General features: G+C 42.9%; 1 protein-coding gene across 3 annotated transcripts in view; it reads left to right on the forward strand.

Annotated features, from left to right (window-relative positions):
- The window catches only part of SETD2 (SET domain containing 2, histone lysine methyltransferase), a 1,034,666-nt gene that overhangs the window by 39,931 nt on the left and 977,185 nt on the right, over window positions 1-17,550 (forward strand). The window contains exon 2 of one of the 3 annotated variants that reach the window (XM_085628742.1): window positions 16,098-16,224. The exons of the other annotated variants lie outside the window; for them this stretch is intronic. The gene's annotated coding sequence lies outside the window, so the exon portion shown is untranslated. The remainder of the gene's footprint in view (window positions 1-16,097; window positions 16,225-17,550) is intronic. 3 annotated transcript variants of the gene reach the window in all.

Here is a 17,550-nt window from a genome sequence, read left to right on the forward strand (position 1 = left end):
TTATGAACTTCTGTGTATCTATGGATGTCAGATGTCTGTTTTAATATTCATATTTGGGAGTTGTCTCGTATATAGCTATGCTTTACAGTTTTTGTGCTAGACTTTCATGGCACCCTAGATTGCTTGAAAAAACACTCCAGATCAGGGCTTCGCAAACTTTTCAGATCCACGACCCAATTTTCAGACCGATAAACCTTTGCGACCTACCTAGCTTTAATGGACTTGAGACAGGCGATTTTCTTAATGTAACTAAAGCTTTATGTGGTAGCACATTGTCAGTTATATACTTTACTTTTTGTGTTGAAATGTCCACTAAATGTGCAAAAACATACAGTTTGACTTCTGAAACTATACTGCATACGAACGATAATGTGTGGAAATCGGGTTTCAGTGAATATTTATCATTTGTGCATCACCATGTAAAGTCTTAATTCGCTTTCCTTTTCTGACTGTAAAGTAAGCCATTGTAAAAACCAATCCCCATGTAAAAAAAAAAAAAAAAAAAAAAAAGAAATACGTAGCAATTCGTCAGGAGACAACCTTTTGGCTTTGAATCAGAGCAAGTGTGACAAGATATATGCAGAATTTAAAGGCTTCTTTATTTATTGCTTGGACCTTTTGAAACCACCAAAAATTGGCTGGTGACACACGTCGCGACTCAGTTTGGGAAACACTGTATCCCACTTGTAAACATGCTGTTTCTTTGCTTTTGTGACCAGGATTTGAAACTATTTAGCCTTAATATAAGTTTTGCGTCAATGTATCTTCTCGGAGGCATGTGGAGAGATGCCCTATTCTAATCCTAATTTCCCATCCTTGTTACATTGTTATCACACTAGCTGTTCAAGCATTATGAAGTGATTTGTTTCCCTGTTCTGCTAAACCTTGGTTCACTTGCCTACTAGCATTGGCTGCTCTCTATACGTGGACATTTACAAAGCAATCTTCATGCCTCTATTATTTTCAAGTTATATTAGCAGTAGTCCTGGGCCTCTCTGCAAAACATGACGTATCCACAATATGTAGGCAGGCACTCTGAACTATGGGGACACGTTTTTAAATCGCAAATTCTGCCATCCAAAGCATTGCTCCATTAGTTTTAAATCCAACACTCTCAATAAAGTTATAATGGATGTGTAGTTGAGCCGTTAAGCTTGTTATTGTTCCGTAACACATTCAATAACCGTGATGGTACCCTGCATCTGGATTCATGGGTCTCGCGCTCTGATCATCTTCTCCATAACTCACTTCTTTCTTGTCCCTAGAACTGCCAACAATGTTTCAAAGTGGAGGTATTTTACTAAATGCTTCTGTATTTGCGCCGAAAATAATAAGTATTAAAAAGGAAATACTGCTCCCAGTTTTTTTTTTTTTTTTAAAGTTTTGAATTGATACTGAGTTTTAGAGCATTAAGAGCAACAAAGTTTGCATTCTCACCTGAAAATTCACCCGGCACCCCAACCAACCTGCCTCTTCATACCTATTTCCGCGTACCCACTCCCATGATCACCACATCCCCATTCCCTAGTTTTATAGGCGGTTTTAGTATTTAGACACCTGTTTCAAGTCCTATCTACTTCCCAGTTCATTCCTGGTCTTAAGTAAAGTAAGTTTTTTCATCCATATTGCCAGAATCTTCAGTCTTTGGGAATATCCATCCACTAAATATTTTCTTTTCTTACACTTACACTATTGATGTAAATAAGGCTTAAACGTCTTTTAACAATGGAAGTTTTAATATTGAGTTGTTTTTATATTAATTGTACAATAAATAAAATAAATAAATCAATCTGCCATTCACTAAAGTTCTAGTTGAGAAAGGTAACCACTGAGCTCCACATTCTACAAAGTTTGTGCTCCATACTCAAAGGTCCATATTCAAAGGCCCACTTGCTAGTTTCTTGTGATTCCTAAATGGACATACTCTTAGTAGCCAGAGATCAACCATCTCTATCTGGTCCGTTACACTCATTGGGCATGGCTGTTTGCTTGACTAGTAAAATAAGTGGTATAACTTACCTTTCAGTTAGTGTAGGAGAAAATTCTCTTCTTATCGACATCACAGTAAAAACCCCTAAGGGTATCTCTCCTGTTGTAGACAACACTACATGATGTGCGAGATTGTGCTCTTCTCACCGCACCACCTTTGCCCAATTTATTGTGTGTAATTTAGGAAAAGAGTGCAATCTAAATAATGTTTCTTTCCCCTGTGCGTACCTAGGGAAATTGTTTGCTCCCTGATCTCTCTTACCATTGCTTTGCCTCTAGGGTAATACTCTCTTCCTTCTCCCATTGTAACTGAAAAGGAAATTTGCTGCATAGTAGCTGTGAACTGAGGAAGTGATAGTTTGGAAACCAGCTGTCTTGAGGACAACAGTGCATGGAGGGACCTCTCAAAAGGGGTGAGTTCCTGTACCTCTCCCATTTGAACCTCTGGCTGTTTCATCCAGTGGCATGATTGTAAATAGTGGATTCTTTTTGCCTCATCGACATCAAACTCCTTTTTAATATCCTTAAAAAAAAATGTATGGAACCGTTGTGAAAAATCTTGTTGCCTACAACACTGCCCTTGTTTATCCTAGGTGTTAATCCTGCATTCCCAAAGAGTTTGGTATTGGGATACAGATCAGTAAATATGCCTCTACTTGGGCAAGGAGATCTCAGGCAGTTAGGGCCAAACCCGTGTCTGGGGAGTTGTGCATATTTCTTCCTGATTGTTCTCTTGTGATCCATGCAACTTTGCGTAATGGCTTGTCGCTAAATTTTGATTTATAAAGTACCGCCATTTGTCTATTTTCCTGCAGGCCACTCTATTAGATACTGTGGCTGAGCTGCCTGATAGTGATGAAGATGAGGCACCCCAGTTCCCATTGCTTACAGTGCCTAGCATACTGCTTCCATCTTAATCTAGTACTATTGCCCCCCCACCCCCATGAAGTACTTTAGGAAATAAATGTTCAATGTCACTATATTTCATTGGGAGAAGTATGGTTCTTGATGAAATTGACATTTTTAAATGTAGCCAATTGCCCGCCGAGATGCTAGGTTCACTGTGACCAGTCTAATCAGCTCATCAATTCTCTGTGGCAAGCATTCATACATCGGGTTGCAATCTAATTCCCAGATAGCTAACATGATGTGTAGCATCAGAAGGGTGTGCTTGCTTAATAAGCCCTTATTAATAGGTTTTTCAGTGCCAGAACAAGTCCCTCAGATTCATCTAGATTGATGCGAAGCCGGACCGTGCTCAAAAACTTTCCAGCTCAGACATTTGGTCTTGCATGGATCGTTCTGTGTGTGCCATAGTAACCATAATGTTGTCAACATATGTTATGGCATTTAAGCTGTCCTACCCTAATCTAATCCCTTTGATAGCATTAATATTCCTGATCTTTTTTAACGGCAGTTCCTTGAAGAGGGCAAAAATTAGGGAGGAGAGGAAGCAGCCTTGGAATGTACCCTTTCAAATGTCTGTTTCTTGCCAACTGCTGTTTACTATAATCTTTACCATAGGCCTTTCAATGCCTGCTATAGAGCACCAGTCCATTCAACTGGTCAAACAAATATAAGTATCCGGGGAAATAAGTATAACATCTCTCTACCTTTCCACCAAGCTAGATTAAGGTGGAATACTTTTTTAGATTTTGCCCGAAACAGTGCATATGCTGTTGTTGCGAAGTCTCTTGTAAATAAAGACTTAAACAGGCTTAGAGCCGGCCTCGTACTTACCATTGGTTGGCGTTAACGGCACTTTAATTTCCTTGCTTCTCATTGGATGGCGATTCCTACTTCCACTTTCTCCTCATGTCCTCCTGTCTTCCATGACGCATGGATCAAGTACAATTTCCGGTCTATGGCCAGTGTCCTTCCACTGACTGCCTACTTACAGTTTTATTTTTTTACTTTTATTCTAGCACTCCATAAAAGTACATGTGTTTGCAGGCCCTCTCTACCACTCTCCCATCCCTTCCACCCCCTTTCCCGTCCTTGTTGTTTTTCCCTGTCCCTTTCACCGCCTCATGCATCCTTGTCCCCGTCCCTTCCACCACCTCTGCTACCATGTTACTTTTCTTGCCCCTCTCACACCCTCCCTCTTCGTCAAGCGCTATGACGTGGCCCGCACTGGCTGGGTTACTGCACTCTTTTTTTTTTTTTTGTTTTGCCTAACCCAATTGCTCACACCTCCTTATGTGGCCCCCTCTCCTCCCTACATTCTCCGTCCGCCAGAAAGAGATGCCACAATGACGCTGTCAGTGCTGGCCATGTCATAGCACTTTTTTGGGTCTAAACCTTCCAGACAGCTGTGTTGTCTGGTTTTCTCAAGACATCTTGAGGACATTTGGAAAGCTGACCTAGGAATGCATCTGCCCATTGCCTACCATTGGCTTTGTGGTTTGTTACTCACATTTGCTTGCTTTCTGTTTGCTGACATTATTTGTTTTAGGCTGTCCAGCTTAAGGGAGTTCATTCCGTGGAGCATAGCCTTTTTTTCTGTATTCTTCCACAAGTACTTGCTTTCTGTAAACATGCCTTTCAGTTTTTTAATTATCTTGTCACATTTGCTGTGCATTCAAAGACCGAGGTCAAATGTCATGCTCTGTCTTCTGGGGGAGTTTGATATTTACTTTTCTGTCTCTGACTTCAAGTCAGAGGCTTTATTCGACAATCTGGTGGTGTGAAAGGGGGTGGCCTTTTTCCCTTTTGATTTTTTTTGTTTTGGTGTTCAAGTAGTTTTTAATAGTTAGAAATAAAAAGAGGCATGCGTTCAGAAATACATGCGACACAGGTAAAATCCATGTAATACAAAATGCGCATGAGAATACAGTTGATTACATAGAACAAATTGGTACAGCAGAGTTATAGAAGTGGAACAGATGAGCAAGGAAACAGCAGAGAGATGCGTCCGCAATATAAACAGTTAGCAAAAATGTGATCAAGAGCACAAAAATAGCTGTACAACCAGTGAAAACTAAGTATAATGTAAAGCAGTACCACAAGAATTAACAGTGTGTGTATCGCCTATGATGCATATAAAGCCGAGGGGGGGGGGGGAGGGGGGGATGGAAGGAGGTCAAGGAATAGTTTGGGATGTCGGTCACATGTCCCTCTTATTAGCTATATTATGAGCACTTCCCGTCGACTGCGCAGAGGCAGCACCAAAGGTGCGCACAACGCTAGCCCGTCTGCGCCCGTCCGCGGCCGACCGGGTCCAGGGGCCAGAACCCCTGGCCCCCGGCCGACCCTGGGGAAAATCTATAGCTCTGGTTTCCTTCATAACTTACGACCCCCTGTGGAAACTAACTGCCGGCATTCATACCATCCGCTTGACTTACCCACTATCTGCCAAAATTGTAACGCAAGGCTTAATACTGCTCATAAGGAAGGCGCCCTTCAGACCTTCACAATGCTTCTTTTAAACTGTAGGTCTCTTCCGAGTCATAGCACGGAAATCTCCTTACTGTTGGACGATCTTGCACCCGATGCTATCTTTTTAACAGAAACCTGGTTAACTCTAGAATCCGATCCCGACCTAGTGCAAACACTTCCCCCTGGCTATCAAATTGCACGTAAAGACCGTGCTCAGGAAAGAGGTGGGGGACTGGCAATCATTTATAAATCTCAATATACGTGCCTATGTGCCTCAGACACTGTTCCGGACTGCGAAAGTCTGTCTTTTTCTATAAAATTTTCCCCCAACGATTGCTTCCCAGGGATTCTCATCTACCGCCCTCCCGGCCCACTGAATCAATTTCACACGGCACTACCCTCCCATGTAGTCGAACTAGCGTCGTCTCCCTCCAATTTCACATTATTGGGGGATTTTAATATCCATTTTGACAAGAGCTCAGACAATTTGGTCAAAGAACTGATAGCAAGTCTGGCTGCAGCTCAGTTGGAGCAATTAGTTCTGGCCCCAACACATATTAAAGGACACCTGTTGGACCCTGTATTCAGTAATAGTACAGAACTCAAGATAGGTCCCCCTATTCGCCTTCCATGGACTGACCACTTTCTAATCCCTTTTGTTTGGTCACTAGTCAGATCTGATTTCTGTACTCCCAAGCCGCGTAAGATGAGAAATTGGTCCAAGCTCCCATTAGATCAGTGGATCAGTCACCTAACAGCCACCAGACCCTTATCCTCACAGAATACTTCATTGGACACCAAGGAATTCGACGATTGGATTCGGAATTCGCTCAACTCTATACTCCCCGTAAAAGAAATCGGCCTAAAAAGGTTACGAGAAACAGCTCCATGGTACTCGGAAGAGCTTAGAGTAAAAAAACTGCACTGTAGAAAGCTCGAAAGAAAGTGGCGCCTGGGCTATGCCACTATAGACAAGATTGCGTACAGGGAGGCTATTAGAGCCTACAAATCAGAAATAAAATCCAGGCAATCCACCTATTAGTGATAAAATCATGAAGGCTAGATCAAAACCGAGTGAGATTTTCCAAATCGTTAAAAGTCTCACAAATCTTCCTTTACCTGGGGCTCCCAATGACAATACTTCCTCCCGCTGTAATGAGCTGGCGGAATTTTTCTATCAGAAAATAAATAAAATCTACTCGCATTTGAAGCTACAGCCTGGGAACCCCTCCCCAATGAATTTGCTATTACCTCGGAAACTGCTCACTCCTCTCGAATGATTTTGGATCATTTCCCCTTGCTAAATCTAGATACATTAGATAATCTAATACATCAAGTAAGATCAGGCTCCCCTTGTGATCCTGCCCCTCCTCGGACTATGGTGTCAGTCAGTCAAGTTATTCTCCCCACCTTGTTGGAGCTGCTCAACACTTCTTTACTCACTTGCAGTGTCCCACCTACCTGGAAACAAGCTATGGTGAGAGCACTGTTGAAAAAACCTAACCTTGACCCCACTGATCACGGTAACTACCGCCCCATTTCTCTGCTACCCTGGGCGAGTAAAATTCTGGAGAAGCACATTAATTTCCGTCTGACTGTGTTTCTCGAGGATAATCATCTACTTGATATCTCTCAGACAGGATTCCGTCCTAAACATGGAACGGAAACGGCCTTGTTGGCCGTGATAGAGGAAACTAGGCGGATCTTAGATCAGGGAGGTTCAGTGGCAGTCATCCTCCTTGATCTAAGTGCAGCCTTTGATACAGTAAGTCACGAAACCCTACTGTGTCGACTCCTCAATCTGGGAGTATCAAGGAACGCTCTAGCCTGGTTCAAATCCTTTTTGAGTGGACGGACATTCCAGGTCTTTGATGGAGATTGTATTTCCTCAAGTAAACCCCTGGCCTGTGGGGTACTGCAGGGATCGTCACTTAGTCCTGCCTTATTTAACTTGTACATGAGACCACTGGCTGAGATTGTTCACCCATATGGTATTAAGATCATTACATATGCGGATGACACTCAGCTTGTGGTCTCCCTTGCACAAAGGAACTGCGACATCGCACAGACCAATCTGACTGTCTGTATGGAAGAGGTCAAAAACTGGATAACGGCTTCATCCCTTAAACTTAACGGTGATAAAACCGAACTTATGTTACTCGGACCACCAGCACTGTCTACCATTGACCTTCTATGGCCTTCTAGTCTGGGCGTTCCGCCCATCCCAAAAACCAACATAAAAAGTCTTGGAGTCTGGGTTAAGGCAAGATGGCCGCGAGTGAGCTGTGCTAAGCAGTCGCCAGGACCTCTCTCCCATCTCAGATGAAGTTGCCGGGTTCTTTACTATCCTCTTCTCAGCTTTAACATGGTTACAGTAACTGGATTCTAGGAAAATTCTACTGATGCCGATACTCATCACGGGGGTCAAATACTACATATTGGCAGAATTAGGCTGGCTGAAAGAAAGCTGGGGAAGATTCATCAGGGCCGTGGACTGTATAAAGGCAAGATATATACAGCTAACCAGAATGCCGCCCGACCCTCTAAAATTGATAAAATAAAAGAAGCGAAAGAAAAAATGAAGACGAAGGAACAAACAAACTTGTACCTACTCCTTAAAGGATCAAACTGAAGCGGCCACCCTGGATGCTGGAGTAAAGGAACAAGGGGCTATACGAAAGGCGGTGTTGCAGTCTAATAACAAAAAAACGACGGAGACACGAAGAAGGGGAAAAAACTGACAACGTCTGAACCACTGGAGCGGGCTGTCACTCAGGCGATGCTAAGAATAAGCCACCTTTGAAATATACCACAAGTACAGATAAGACGGACAAAACGAAAATCAAAACTAATTATAGAGAGACCCCTCTGAGGCAACCTACCCTGACAAAAGCGTTCTCCGGACCTGCAAGCAGTCGAGCGCCAAGCGAATTCGGCCGCAACAGAGTCGGACCCAGCGTTCCTGGAAGCGTCCTCGAGGACGCGGGAGACGCGGCAGGCACGTCAGCTGCAGACGCTTCGGCTGCTAAGAAACAGCAACAACTCCAGCAGGATCAGCAGTTCGGGGGAGAACGCGAGAACGAGACATTGCAGGTTAACCTGGACTCTCCTGTAAATCCTCCTTGCACTGAGCCTGGACTGACAACACCTGGTGAGAGGGGGGATAGGGGGAATAGGGGGAGTAAGGATGAGGACACTGATATGTTGGGTGCCATTATGGTACTTGAAGCAGAATTACTGGCCTCCAAAAACCCCGAAAGCTCCCAAACCCCATCCAATAAGACCCTCACTACCTGGGGAAGCTCCGCTAGCTTGGGGGGAAAAAAAGAGATAACCAAACAGAGACTACAAGATTCTAGAGGGGCGACAACTGAAAAAGCGGAGGTGGTCTCAGGTGAAGGAGAGAAATTTTTTTCTCTTAACGAAGACTCAGACTCTGCGCAAATAAGTGAGGAGTTCTCAGAGGATCAAGATGATGAGGAGGCATCACTTTCAGACACCAATTCCTCTGAAGAGGATATAGGTACAGGGAAAGACTCGACCCTGCGAAAGAGACAGCGAAAGCCAAAATTAAATAACTTACAAATGAGCGGAATGGGAGACACCGAAAGGGGGCTGCTCTGGGATTATTCGGGCACCTCTCAGGTGTACCAGGCTGAAGACAGTATTGGGCCACTGAAACAGTCCGCTTCTCTCGACATTCTGTGTAGTACACTGAAACAGATGCAAACGGAGGCTAGAACTGCGAGTCGGAAGGCAAGGCAGGATGCCAAAAAAATACAGTCTTCATTAAGAAAAACAAACAAATTATATGAGGATTTGGTGGGAAGAGTCACCGAAGTAGAAGAGCGCACCAGCAAGCTAGAAGATGACCATATTAACTGGCAGAGCTTTAAAACAGCGCATGAGAAGATGGCAGAGGACTTCCAGTGGAAAATGGAGGATTTTGAAAATCGCCAAAGGCGAAATAACATCAGAATTTTGGGTGTGGCCGAGGGGGTGGAAGGGCTGGACGCAAGACGCTATGTGATTAACTTACTTAAGGGTGCATTTCCGGAGTCCCAGTGGCAGTGGGACAGAGAAGTTCAGAGAGCACACAGATTTCCTTTCACTCTCAGAAAAAATCAGGGGGCCGAAGGTGGCGGTGGAGAGAATACAGACTTTCCTCGAGCGATTCTAGTATATTTAGGCAATTATCTGTTAAGGCAGGAAATAATCGAGAAGGCTAGACCAGATTCTAAAAGATCGTTTGATGGTGTTTCCTTTTTTGCCAGGCCTGATTTCTGCCACGTGACTGTTGAACGGAGGTGGAGGTTGAGGCAGTTGATCTCAACATTTCAGGGGTTGGGGTCAGAAGCCTATTTATTGTTCCCCGCCAAGCTAAAAGTGGTTACTAGAGGAAGAATTATGATTTTTTTTTCAGAGATCAAAGCCCAGCAGTATATAGATGAGCTGAAAAAACAGGGTCTGTAAGGAGATATGGGATGGGAGAGGGGTGAGACTGTCACAGCCCGGACCGGCCGCATATAGGTCCTGCGGACCTATTTGCCTGTACAAGGGGGGGGGTGGGGGGAGGGGGGGAGGGGAGGGTCGGGGGTGGGGGGCCCTACCTCAAGGGCTAAAATTCTGGTATTTTCAGAATAGGATAAAGCACATTGTTTCATTACCCTTCGGATGGAGGACATGGTATGTACAAGCTAGACGATGTAGACTATCCCAGAAGAACGTAGATTGTTATACTCTCACTATATGGCCGACTTGGAGTAAGAATCTTTTGATACCTCTCAATGCCTTGTAAAATAGCCTCGATTAACGTATGTGGGCTTAATGACTATAGGAAAAGAGCGAAGGTAGCAGGGCTGTTGAGATTCTTACAGTTAGATTTAGTATGTCTCCAGGAGACGCATATCGAAGCAAGTCAAGTCAAGTCAAAGTATGCTTTATTCGAATATCATTCATAAAAGCAAAAAAAATACATTTGCAAAGACAATTACATACATAGTTAAAAGAAGTATTAAACTGTGATCAAAAGATCAGATACAAAGCATACGCATGAAATTTTTATCATAAGCGTGACCCTGCGGGATGTTGATCTTTGGCGGAAAATGGTAAAAAAAATTTAAAACTCAACTAAATGATAAAATAGGGATATTTTAAAAGCCATTTAAATAAAGCAGAGAAAATGACATAAAACATAGGAGAGAATAATCAAAAGACTAGCAGTCTCTCCCAGATCATGAGAATAGTCAAACGACTAGCAGTCTCTGTCTGATTGACCACGCCCAGCCTAGATATTTTGCAGTGGCTACAGAAATCCATGGCAAAGTATTAGTTCGTATAATACGCAGGGCCACGGTACCACTGGTTGTTCCTAAGTTTTTACACATCGGGGTCAACCAGTTACGCCTAGGGACTGCGTAAAACTTGCAAACAAATAAAAAATGACCAATGGTTTCTTTACCTGAGCCACATACAGGACATCCATCGCCAGAACCCCCTGCCCACTTAGATGTCAAAAATTTAAGGGGAAGTGCACCTACTCTAAGTTGAAAAAGAAGCTTTCTTTCTAAGGGCCTTGTTATAGTATCCCAATATGGTTCCAGACAGGGATACATCTTTGCCTCTATAAAATCTGAAGTCATAGAACCAGCACTCATGCTATTCCAATTCCGTCGAGCAACCAGCTCCCAGTAAATGTTCTTTAGAATGCTTTTGGATGGGAAGCTGGCTCTCGCAGGATCGTCCCAGAGTGAGCGCAAACCAAGCTCATACAGGGATGTCCTAAGTGCCTTTAACCATTCTATTTTGTGATGAGCATCAGACCTTATGATGTCTAAGAAACCATCTGCGTAGTGGGAAAGAGCAGGAGTCGTCCATAACCTGCGCCAATACAAAATCGGGCGCAGTTGTACCATGCCTGAAATTGCATTTCTGCCCAGATCGTGTTTAAGGGGCACCAATGGAGTACTTTTGGGGAGTCCTGTTATTGCCCTAAGAAATTTGTTTTCTGAAGATTGGAGTGCAACAACCTTCTCAAAGCCCCAGAGCTCAGCACCATATAAAGCGGAGCCTAGAGCTTTAGCTTCGTAAACCTGTAGAGCAGGTTTTACAGGTTTGGTCAATGATTTTCTATGCCCTGAGGAAATGGTACCTGCCAATTGCCTATGTCTGAGTGTAGCAATATCAACATGATGTCGCCAATTCTTCTCGCTAGAAATGTGCATACCCAAGTAGGTAAAAGTATTCACTACTTCTAGCGGGCGATCATTTAAAATAATTTTTGATTTTAAAGCTACGGTGAGGGTTAAATATCATAAGCTTTGTTTTGGCAGTGTTAACTTCTAATCCATACTCCCCACAGAATTGATCAAAAATGGATAAGGCACGCTGCAGACCACTCGGGGTTTTAGATAAGATGAGCGTGTCATCAGCAAACATTAAAATAGGAGTTTTTATCCCAGCTAAAAAGGGAGCGTCCACTTGTGCAGAGGTCATGCGAGCTACCACATCATTGATGTATAAGGTGAAAAGGACAGGAGCCATCGACGCATCGCAGTTATATCTGCTGGAACAACTGGGATTTGATGTAATTGCAGCAAGTAGACAACACACTAGAACCAGGGGGGTAGCAATATTAGGAAGACTTAGGGATTGTGTGGTGCATAGGAAAAAGGAGGATCAATGGGGAAGATGGGTCATGGTTGATCTATGTTTTAAAGGGACACGGTTCACATTAGTCACTATATATGGTTCTACTGAAGATGACCCGGATGTTTGGCAGTATATGGATATGGAAATGCCACAGTGGCCAGAACCTATTGTATGCTGTGGGGACTTCAATATCCATGACCCGAGAAGCTCTTTTATAGAACCTAGTGGGAGGTACTTAGGGAGAAAGAAAAAATCACATAGAGCCCTTGCCGCCATGACCCAGCACAATTCTTTAGGGGATCCATGGATGAAGTACTATCCCTATATAGATGGCAGTACATTTTATTCCTCACCACACAAAGTATTAGTCAGATTGGACTATTTCCTGATATCTAATTCTTTAATTTGTAATTCAAAAATAGAGAAACAACCTAGGATTATATCTGACCATAATCCGCTTGTTTTAACCTTAAACACCACTCAGATAAATACTATAAAAACACAGTGGACTTTTGAGCGTAGCTCATTAAAAGATGAGGCATACCAGAATCATATGAAGAGCTGGATAACAAACTATTGGGAAGATAATAGAGGTACAGCATCCCCGGCTCAGTTTGGGATTGCTTTAAGGCTGGGGTTCGGGGGAAAACGATGAGTTTTGTAATGGCAAGGCGGAAAAGGGAAAAAAGACATTTGGAAGGTATAAGGCTTAAGTTATATGTAGCAGAAGAAAATTTAGCAATAGCCATAACGCAGGGAATACCACTCGACCCTTATATACTCAGCTTGGTTACTCTCAAGGGGGACGCTACGGAGGGCGTTATTGCAAAAGCCACTGAAAAATATCTTGTACATAAACGGGATACCTATGAGCTAAGTGAGAGGGTTGGGCATATTTTGGCTGTTAGAACCAGACAACGGGCAGCAAAGGCTGATATTAAGGAGATACAAGACTCTCAGGGAAACCTGGGTACTGACTCAGACTTTATTAGAGAAGTATTTCACAAGTTTTATACCGACTTGTACTCTTTAGAAGAAATAAGGGACCCAACCGACATAGAAAGATACCTCACTGACATCTCTGCCCCTGTTCTTTTGTCAGAGGATAGAGAGATGCTAGACGCCCCTTTACAATTAGAAGAGATTAGAGGGGCACTGGAGAATCTCCCCTCGGGGAAAGCTGCTGGGCCGGATCAAATCCCAGTGGAATTTTATAAAATTTTTCAGGATATCCTGCTTGTCGAGATGATTCATATAATGCTCTATACACAGCAAGGAGGTACCCCCCCCGGAGTCTGGGGGGGGTGGATATTGTTGTTATTCCAAAAAAAGGGAAATCCCCTATTTTCCCTGCCTCATATAGACCGATTACCCTCATGAACTATGACGTTAAAATTTACTCTAAAATTCTCGCGACAAGGCTTGCGCGGAATATAGAGCAGCTTGTAAGCCAGGCGCAACACGGATTTATCCCAGGCAAGGGAACCACCCAACATGTGAGGACAGTTATTACAATGTTTGATGTAGCAGGAACCCTGGGCGACCCTATCGCAGCATTGTTTTTAGATGCAGAAAAAGCCTTCGATAGGGTCGCCTGGGAGTACCTTTGGGCAGTCCTGAGATGGTGTGGTATAGGGCAAGGCTACATAACAGCTATACAAGCTTTATATAAAGGACCCACAGCCAGAGTTAGAGTCAATAGAGGGTATTCAGATGTAGTTAAGATCTGTAGGGGGACAAGACAGGGTTGTCCCTCGTCCCCACTTCTCTTTGCTTTATTTCTTGAACCATTACTACGACACCTGGAGAGAAATGGTGGAATCCCCCCAATGGTCTTGAATGGTAGAATAGTTAAAATTCTAGCATACGCTGATGACGTGGCTATACTAACACCCGACCCTGCTATGGCTATAATGGAGGTGGAACGAGAAGCCACCAAGTTTGGGCACTTGTCGGGTTACAGCTTAAATAAATCAAAGACCATGATAGTCAAGAATAAACACACCGTCTGCACGGACCCTAGGGTGGTTATGTCAGCTACTTATTTGGGTATTGTAATCGCAGCAAACATCGACGCTATTGTTGAGGTAAATATGACCCCTGTCATGGCTAAAGTAAAACTAGACTTAGAGTGAATAATTTACATCTCTCCTTAGTCGGAGTCACTAATGTGGTGAAAATGACAATCTTGCCAAAATTTCTCTACCTATTCAGAGCAATTCCTTTATTCTTTGAATCTAAATGGTTCAACATGTTGGAGGGTATACTTAATAGGTTCATATGGGCACACGGAAAAACACGTAGAGCGTACAGATTCATGTCTCTACCTAGAGAAAGAGGAGGATGGGGTGCTCCCGATTTTAGATTATATTATTTGGCATCTGCCCTGCAATACATGCAGGGTTTAATCGGAGGAGGGGGGATTCTACAGAAAGTTAACTCTTCGTCGACGGAGGTCTATGCAATTTTATTGGGTCAGGAGACGGAAAATTGTCTATTAGAACATACAGATTTTGCTTGTCTCAGAAGAAAACAATTCAAAACTCTAGATGCGGCTATTAAAGTATGGAATGCATTTTTGAAAAAAATGGGGATGGGAAGATTTCATAGATATGTCAGACTGTATAACAATAGATCCTTTCCCTCTCCGAAATATTTTCGGACTCAGTCATGGCTGTATGGGACCAAAAGGGAATTAAGAAACTTGGGGATTTAAGAGATTTAAGGGGAATAGCGCAGTTCAGTACACTTGTAAGCACATTTGATTTAAGTAATAGGGACTTCTTCAAGTATTTACAGATTAGGAGTTTTCTGGGTAAAAAGCAGGGCGGCTCAGCAGGGTATCAAACCAATGATTTTTTGGAGATCTTAATTTCTGGCGGGGAACATACGATTAGATCAGCGTATGCTATTCTAGTTAAAACTAAAGTGGATGATCTAGATAAACATAAACATAAGTGGGTGGAGAAACTTCAAGGAGGAATAGATGATTTCCAGGAGTCGCTGGAACTGGGATGTACCACACTGTGTTCGGCCTCCCTGCAATCGCAGCATTATAAAACATTATTTTCGTTATACCACACCCCAGATAGAATTGCTAAATGGGGTGGTACTAGTGGGACTACCTGCCCTCGCTGTAGCTCATCAGAAGCAGATATTATTCACATGTTTGCTACCTGTCCTCAATTATACACGTTAATAAGGGATATTGAGAGCTTTTTTGCCCTTGCATTAGGGTTACAGGTATCTTTAAACCCCTTGTTGATTTTATTGGGAATTGGAAATATCGAGCTAGATAAAGAATTTTTATTTATGTCTATGGCGGTGTATAGATTAACTCTAGCTAGGGCATGGTTAGACGAACCCCCCCCCCCCCCCCATGCAAACATGGTTGACAAATTTAATTTCCACATTTAATTTAGAAAAACCTATATATGCCAGGAAGGGAAGAACCGGGAGAGCCTTAGGCTTAAGAATATGGAAGCCATTAGCACGGTGGAGGGACGGGATAGGGTAGAGAGTAGAAGACCGAGGGGGTTTTGTTTGTTTGTTAATTTTCTTCTCTTGATTAAGTCAAATTATGATATGATATGACTACCTAAATTTAAATTTGTTGGATAAGTCTCAATGTTGTGTATGATACCTCTATCGGGGGAAATATGTATTAATGAATATAAATGTGCAATGTTGAAAGTAAAATAAAATATTTAAAAAAAAAAAAAAAAAGTCTTGGAGTCTGGCTGGACGAATCCCTGACCCTGAACATCCAAGCAACCAAGACCTCTGCAACCTGCTTTGGAATCATCAGAATGCTGAAGAAAATTCTTCCGCTTCTACCGTTTGAAGCCAAGCAGGTTGTGATACAAGGCTTAATTCAATCTCGATTGGATTTTAGTAATGCCTTGTATCTAGGGTCACCGGAATATGTCCTGCAAAAACTTCAGCGCACTCAGAATTGTGCCGCGCGCATGCTGCTTCAGCTTCCGTGTAGAGCATCAGTTGAGTCAGGACTGAGGATTCTGTACTGGCTCCCTGTCAGGGAGCGAATTAAATTTAAAGCCATGTGTATCTCTCACCAGGCCTTCTGGAAAACCGGCCCAAAGATCAACTATTGCCTGCTTTCTCCTTACCACCCCAGTAAACAACTCCGCTCTGCCAATGCATTCCTGGCTGAAGCTCCCAGGATCAGGAGATCAAGAGCAGGAGGTAGGTCCTTCTCCCATAATGCAGCTAAACTATGGAACTCTCTCCCTCTATATCTCAGATACAATTCCAACCTGTTATCTTTCCGTAAAAAGCTTAAAACATTCCTCTTCACTAAATAACTACCCCCAAAGCTACTGCACCACGAGGTACTATCTTTTTTCTATCTTAGCGCCTGGATGCCCTTGGGCAGCAGTCGCGCTTAATAAAACCCCTTTTCATTTCATTTCATTTCATTTCACATGACTCCAGCATGATCCTTAGAATCAATAGTGGAAAGGGTCAGCGAACCCTGAGAGCCTAGTACAATGTAATATTCAAGGGACCGCCAAACTCTACTAGAGATTAGTGGTACGGAATTCTTACCAAAGAGTGATGTATGAGCCCCACAGAGATAAGAGACCCAAGCCCACCAGGTGTGGTACGATAGATTGTGAAAGGTCTTCCATTCTGTAAGTATGACTTTACCTGCAATGGTTAAGAGCAAGTCTAACAAGGCCATATCTGTAGAGTCTGATTCTTTGTAGGGTTTTATCATCTTTTCCATTTGCTCTTCCTACCTCTGTCTTAGCTTTGGGGCTGTGCTAGCCTTGTAACACCTTTGGGTATTGTGCGCTCTACAAATTACTTTTACTTACTTACTAAAGGCTTTTTTCTACTACACAACATATACATGTCTGTAAATGAACTGTGATATTTCAGAATATATATCCGAATTAGGATGGCACAAATTAAGCACATTTTTTGTAATTCTGAAGTGTACTGGAAGCAAATTTTAGAATGCAATCATAACAGATCAATACGCTAGGTGATGCCATATCCACACCAGTGCGCTATTTATGTCTGTATATGCAAATGTAATGGTCATTTCAATAAAAATGTGTTTCCAGTAATGGCAGTGCATTACCGCACCATACATATGCCACTGTACTCTGACACTTTCCTCCACTCTACGCCTTTCTGCTGTACACCCGCCTGCTCTACTCTTACACTCTGTGCCCCTTCACTTTGTTCCACTCCAATGTATGCCCTCCACTCTACCTGCACTACTGTGCAACATGTCTAAAAACATTGACAAAGCCAATAGTTCTTGCATAGGCAAAACCTATTGGCTTGTGAGAGTTATTGCTGCCCCAAGATGTGGCCTGCAGAAGATGGACACAAAACGTGAATAGCACTTGACTAGATCAACGGGTGATGGTGAATTAGCCAAGCTATTTATGTGTGTTTTTTTTTAAAAGACAGAAACAGCTGAAGATGTCTCTAGGACAAACCTAAAATTATGGTACCTGTTGTTTCAAGTAGAAAGTAACCAAAAAAATAAAAGTA

Source organism: Triturus cristatus, chromosome 10 (assembly GCF_964204655.1).
Source record: "Triturus cristatus chromosome 10, aTriCri1.1, whole genome shotgun sequence".
NCBI classification, from domain to species: domain Eukaryota; kingdom Metazoa; phylum Chordata; class Amphibia; order Caudata; family Salamandridae; genus Triturus; species Triturus cristatus.